Raw genomic sequence first — 7,319 nt, forward strand, 5'->3', positions numbered from 1 at the left:
CCAGCAGGTGGCATGGTGGTTAAGGCACTGTACACTCCCACATGGCCGACACTATTCGAGTCCTGCTCTTGGTGACTTGCTTCTCACTTTCCTCTCTCTCCGTGTGTCTCTCTCTGGTCAAATTAAAATAAATGAATAAATAAGTAAAATTGAATAAAGAATTTTTTTTTAAAAAAAGAACTGATATGGGGGCTAGCAGGTGACATTGTGGTTAAGGCACTAGATTCCCACATAGCTGACTGCAGTTCAAGTCCTGGACACAGGGGCTTGAAAATCACACAGAGCATGTGTGTGTACATGCCCAAAATCCTGAAAGGAGAATGGAAGAGAAGGGATTGCAACGTGGTCATCTCCTGAGCAGTGATTTCTCCCCTCCCTCTGTTGAGCGTGTGTGCCTATGGCAAAAACCTAAAAAAAAAAAAAAAAAAGGAAAGATAAACTGACATATAATAAACATGTATATAATGTAATATAATGTATATAGTTGAAGTATATAACTTAATGAGGTTTTATTTTTTAAGAGATATTTTTACTATAGGGTGCATGCACTTGTCAGAGAGATGGAGAGACAGAAAGTGAGAAATCGCCCCTCAAGAGGGATGGCCATGCCACAGTCTCTTCTCCTCCATTCTCCTCTTGGGATTTTGGGCATGCACACATACACACTTGGTGTGAGTTTTAAGCCCCTTTAAGCTGCTGGCTCCAGGACTTGAACCACGGTCAACTACGTGGGAGTCCAGCGATGTAACCATTATGCCATCTGTTGGTCCCAATGTAATAGGTCTTAATGTGTATATAAACCTATGAGATCACCACAACAATCAAGATACTGAATATATCCATCACCCTGTCTTAGTTTGTTTCTGTGTAAACAGAAATACCTGAGCTTGGGGGCCGACAGGTGGTGGTTAAGGGTGCTGGACTCCCACATAGTTGACCGCAGTTTGAGTCCCAGACCTGGCAGCTTGCTTTCTCACTTTCTCTCCTTCCCTCTCTCTCACTCTGTCCCTCTCTGGTCAAATTAAAATAAATAAATAATGCTGCTATGAACATTTCTGTAAAATTAAAAAAAAAAAAAAGAAATTCCTGAGCCTGGATACTTTTATAAAGAAAACAGAAGTTTATTTACAAACTCATGATTCTGGTGGCTGGAAAGTTCTAAGTCCTAGGCTTACAGCATGACTGATGGGAGCACAGTGGATGATGGGATACAGAGAGAGAGAAAGAGAGAGAAGAATCCTGACTGATCTCTCTTTATAACAACCAGCTCTCCCCAAACCAACCCCTTCTTGGGAGAACTAGAACTCATTGGGTCTTCTGAGACGTCATTAATCTATTCACAAGACTGTTGCCTCCATTATACGATCATGACAAACTAATCACCACTCTCCAAACCTTACACAGGAATACCGAGAAGTAATTAAGTTTTTATTTAGCACTTTTACAATACAGACAATATAATCAATTTCCAGAGAGAGACAGAGACAGAGAGAGAGAAAAGGAGAGAGAGAGAGAGCACCCACACCCTGGGGGGGGCAGGAATGACCATGCTACAGTCCCTTCTTCTCCATTTTCCTCTTGGGATTTTGGGCATGCATGCACACACATATGGTGTGTTTTCCAAGTCACTGTGTCTGGAACTCAAACCACACAGCAGGCCATGTGGGCTTCAGTGGCCTTAACTGCCATGCCACCAACTGGCCTGCAATGGGAGATGTCTAAACACACAAAAAGTCAAGCCAGAAGGAATAGCAACAACACAATCTTTAGACCCTAAAAACTGCAGATATAGGAATCAACATATAATATCAGATTAGGATTCTATATACAACTATTTGTAAAACACTTAAAGAGATAAAAGACATACAAAACATATGAATCAACAAGAGACTGTTAGTATGACTAGGTAGATTTGAAAAAGGTAAGCAAATGAAACTTCTTAAAATGAGAAAAACACATTTACTGGAAACAAACGGTCATTGGATGGGTTGAAGAGCACATTAGATATAACTGAAGAGAGAATTAGTATATTGGAAGTTGTGTCTGAAGAAATTCCCCACATTAAAGTACATAAAGACAAGGGGATAAAAAAATATGAAAGAAAGGTTAAGAAATATGGAGGTGGACTAGAAAGAACTTTTTTTCTCCTGATTGCCAGAGGGTCCATGAACTTATCAGAGAAAGAATCCCCAATGGGGCACACCACAATCCCTTCTCCCTTTCTCCATCCTGTTGGAATTTGGTGCACATGTACATGTGCCTAGCATGTTTCTCAAGACACCAGATCGGGATTTGAATGATAGTTGGCCGTCTAGGATCCAGTTTCCTTAACTACTAGAGTACAGGGCCAGCCCTGGATCTCCCTTTTCTGCACTTATGGGTCTAATGTCAAGTGTTATTTTTGGTTTTCAGACCCATCTTTCATTCTAGAAGGAAGAGTGCTAATAGTTCACAACATGAGCGCTGGTGAAGATCAGTTACTCCAATAGCAGGAGTCAAACCTGTGAGAGGCAGAGGCTCTGCCCTCAGCCTGGCTCTCACACAGGGCCAATCAGACTCTGGACTAATAGGACTTACCTGTAGGGAGGTGTTTATGGTCCTGAACCATGACTATTGGTCTCTATGCACTCATTCCACTGTTCACTGAGGCAGTCTGGTTCCTGCTCATCCCATTCTAAGAACTGGGACTCAAGTGAGCAAGGATGTGAGAAACAGAAAGAAGAGAGAAAAAAATAGATGAAGTCATCTGGGGAATTCTGCAACTGAGACATTTCCAGGAAGAAGAAAATGGAACTTTTTTGGTCATCATTTACTAAGTTTTTTACCATTATCAAGACCTTGGAGAAGTTGAGAAGCACCATTTCCCTCTGGTGGTGGGCTTGCAGGAGGTGGAGACATGGGATGGCAAACTCCTGGAGTTGCCAAGACCCTTTACTACCTCGCCAGTGAATATGGCAGGCATTCATAAGTGTTGGTAGAACTGACAAGATGTTGAGTCCAAGAGGAATAACCCAGACCACATACTCAGAGTAATTTTTGCTTTCATACCTGCCTCTAAAGAAGGCAAAAAGGCAAACACTTGAGGCCCAGCTGTGTGCCAGGCACTTGATATTAGCTTCCTTAATTTAATCCTCATGGGAGATTTATCCCATCGTTCCCAGTCAAGAATCGAGTTCACATAAGACAACCTTCTGAGTGAGACCCCATGGCTCTTTTTTTTTTTGGAGAGATTTTCACTGTAGGGCGCGTGCGCTCGCCAGACAGACAGAGAGAGACATAGAGACAGAAAGCGAGAATCACCCCCCAGGGGGGATGGTCACGCCGCAATCCCTTCTCCTCCATTCTCCTCTTGGGATCTTGGGCACGCATGCACACGTGCCCGGCGTGCGTTTTAAGCCACCGGGTCCGGGACACGAACCGCGGCCGACTACGTGGGAGTCCAGCGACATAGCCATTACGCTAACTGCTGGTTCCCTAGACCCCATGGCTCTTATGTGGTGAGTCTAGGGCTCAGATCTAGGTCTTGTTAACCCCAAAGACCATGTTTCCTCACCATCACCAGATACTTCTTTCTTATGTAAAGGGAGAGATGCAAATTCCATAAGGAGAAAATGAGGCTGCAGTCCAGATAAGTGTCTTGGTTAATGTCTGGAGGTTAGAAAAGTCGGTTTTGTGATGGCAGCTATTGTTATCAGGGTGTGGAGCCAGGAGGCTGGGGGGGAGGGGGAGGAAGATGGCTCTAGACCTCAGCAGGATTCAGGGTTTCCCTCTTTCTTAAGGCCTCCTTCAGGATCCAAGTTCAGACAGTGAAAGCAATGAATGACTTCCAACAATAAACCCATTAGGAGAGCCAATAACGTTATGATGGCTCTGGCAGGGAACAGGACACAGCTGAGGTGTGGTGCAAGGCTTGGTCTTTGCCCCAGGCAGGTGGTATGCTTCCGCTCCTACATGAACCAGCTTGGCAGTCACCCAGGCTGAATTCAGGATCCAGAGGTGCAGCCAGGTGGATCCGAGTCAGACCAGCTGTCTCCTGACGTCACCCAAAGTTGGAGATTTTCTAGTCTACCTGGTCTACTTGACTGCTGCTCTTCACCCATTGGTTAGCCTGGTCCATGCTCCCTCAGGCACCATCTTGGCAAGGTGCACATAGAGGATGCCAGGATGTCTTCCAAAGGGCTTACGGACTGGCATTAAGGTACTCTCTGGGCCAGTCTCCCCTCCTGCCCACACTGGTTGGGCCTTACAGGCTTCCATGGCTGAGTGGACCAGGAGGGACACCCGATTCCACCTGCCCCAATCAGAATCTCTTCTGGGCATGTAGGATTGAGAGGCAGTGGTTCTCATAGGTTATATTTGGTTGTTGGACCTTTCCAGGTCCGGTCAGAGAGTGAGGCCAACGGTGCCATTTTGGAATAGGCATAGGGTCCTTGTCCAGAGGAACCAGGCTGGGAAGCAGGAGGATGAAAGAACTGAAAAAGGAGAAGCAGAAACCGAAGATGAGGCAGACAGAGGTGTTACCGTGGTGAGGACAGACCGCAGCAGATTACTGAGGTGCGACAGGTGCCGACCCCTTACTGCAGTCTCACACGCTGGACTGGGCCCCAGTCGGCAGAGAGCTAAGGACAATGGCAGAGCTGGCTCCTGGGAAGACGCCCCAGTAGCAAGTCTGCGGGACACATCCAGCACTCTCTGGATCACCCCCTTCTCTTTGAGGGGCCTTTAATTAAGGGGATTAACTTCTAATAATTGTTTCCATGTGTGCTGCTTAGGAACACACGGCTTGGCAAGGGGTATTTTTTTAGGCAGTTGATCCTTGAGACATCCTCTCCCAGCAATTTCTCAAAATTTCACGCCCCAGACCCCTTCGTGGGTATTTGGCATCAGCCGTTTGTGGTAAAAGAAAAAAAAAAAGAGTTTCATCAGCTATTTTAAATTAGGAGGTAAAACCATGTTTTAAACATTAATACCCGTTTGGAGGTAAAACCATGTTTTAAACATTAATACTTGTTTCCTATGTGTCAAAAGATCTTCTATCCTCTTATCTTCTAGCAAATGCTGCGCTTGTTTTTTGCTTTTCAGGTGGGGGGTCTTCTAGCAAATGCTGCGCTTGTTTTTTGCTATTCGGATCCGGGTGGAGCAATCAGAGACCACCTTTAGACACGCCGTGATTGGCTCAGACCCGGACACGTGGCCTAAACCGATCCAATCGCTGTGACTCTCAGGCCTTCCCCTGGGAATCTGAGACACTCCCTGTTGATCTGGATGGGGTGGGGTGCGCCGTGGGCTTAGCAGGGCCTGACCATTTTCTTACCCCAAGAGAAGCTGGGCTGAAGAGAATCCAACAAGAAGGAGGGCAGAGCCAAGGCACCTGCGGCGCACCGGGGCCAGGGCCCTGACATCACAAATTCTAATTCGTTCCATGCATTACTCAATCCTCTTGGAGGGCTCCTGTCATCCCCGCCTGAAAGCACACCTGCACGCCGCCTGCTTTTTCTCACAGATGTGCATTGAACCTGGGCAGGATTAGATGATGTCAATATTTTTCAAGTTACTTCCTGTAACCCCAACTCGAGGTCCAGATGCATGTTGCTGACCATTAACTCCCTTCTGTGGACGAAGCAGCGCCAGGAGAGGGTCTCTTTATTCTCAGAGCGAAGCTCTGCCTCACGCACTCATGGCTGCTTCAACGCTGGCCCGGATCCCCGAAGTACCATTTCTAGCACATGACTCACAAAGTAAATAATCTCTAAGTGAAAGCCTCTTAGGATACTTTGGCACGGAAAACAGGGTGACAAGCCAGGCAGCATTTTGCTGCTTGTTTGAACCCCACATGTGCCAGGGAGTGCTTTATGCCCTGCACACGAGCAGTTTCAGCCTGCTCTAAGGCAGACAGCGCGCACCTGCGTGCACTGATAACGCCCCTCTTCTTCCCACTCTTGGTCTCTGCGCTGTCCAGGGTGTTATCTGATAAGAGCGCTTTGTCAATATCCCTTGGGCTCGCTCTCCAAGATAGTCTTTATCTTCATCTCTGCAGTTCCTTTACAAGCTTCCGACTATCCATGACTGACTGTTACAGGTATTTGCTTAGAGGACAGTGACTTGAATCAGGTCTGTGTATAATAGCTTTCGTCCTCTGCCCCTTTAATAACCAGAATAATCCATCTTATATTAGAAAGCATAAACTTGTGCTTGTTCTGGAAAACCTGGATTGGTTGCTTTAATTTTTTTTCTTTTTATGGCTTCAGACTACTATTTATCAAAGTTTTAATTTTAACAGTAACATACTGAGGACAAGGGGAAAATGATTTGGCAAATGAAAATTTTGAGTGCTCTTCAATGAACTTCTCACAATGTTCATTTATGGCTGCATGTGTAAAATAATTACTCAAGGATTTGTTGTTGGGGCCAACAGGTGGCGTGGTGGTTCCGATCCTGGACTCCATGTGGCTGACTGCCATTTGAGTCCTGGACCTGGTGGCTTGAAACTCACACCGGGTGCATGTGTGTGCATGCCCAGAATCCTGAGAAGAGAATGGAGGAGAGGGGATTGCGGTGTGGCCATCCCCTGTGGGGGGTGATTTCTTACTTTCCTTCTCTGTGTATCTCTCTCTCTCACCAGCAACTGCATGCACCCATTGGCAAAAAGCCTGTAAAAAAAAAAAGGAGTTTGTTGTCCTAGAATATGAAGTTGTGTGCTTCTTAGTTATGCTGGAGAATCTGTTATGTTCACAGAGCTCTCCTGAGGACTCGTGCTGTCGTCTTCATCATTACTTCACTTTTTTTTTTTTTTTTTGAGAGGTTTTCGCTACAGGGTGCGTGCGCTCGCCAGACAGACAGAGAGAGACAGAGAGACAGAAAGGGAGAAATCACCCCCCAGGGGGGATGGTCACGCCGCAATCCCTTCTCCTCCATTCTCCTCTCGGGATCTTGGGCACGCACGCACACGCGCCCAGCGTGAGTTTTAAGCCACTGGGTCCGGGACGCGAACCACGGTCGACTACGTGGGAGTCCAGCGACATAGCCATTACACTAACTGCTGGTTCCCATTACTTCACATTTTGAAGAAACTCTTTTGAGTCACGGATCCACTTTTGTGAACTGGAGATACACTGCAACATGATAGTAACTGCAAAAATTAAAACAATCACAGACATAAATACCAACTTGCAAGTGAGAAGCCTTATGTTAATCTGATTCTTGTTCCTTTCTAGGCAAGGTATGCTTTCTTTTCTTTTTTCTTTTCTTTTTTTTTTGGGGGAGAGGTTTTTGCCATAGGGCACGTGTGCTCACCAGAAAGACAGAGAGAGACAGAGAGA

The sequence above is a fragment of the Tupaia chinensis genome, unplaced genomic scaffold (genome assembly GCF_000334495.1).
Source record: "Tupaia chinensis unplaced genomic scaffold, TupChi_1.0 Scaffold000450_1, whole genome shotgun sequence".
Classification (NCBI taxonomy): Eukaryota; Metazoa; Chordata; class Mammalia; order Scandentia; family Tupaiidae; genus Tupaia; species Tupaia belangeri.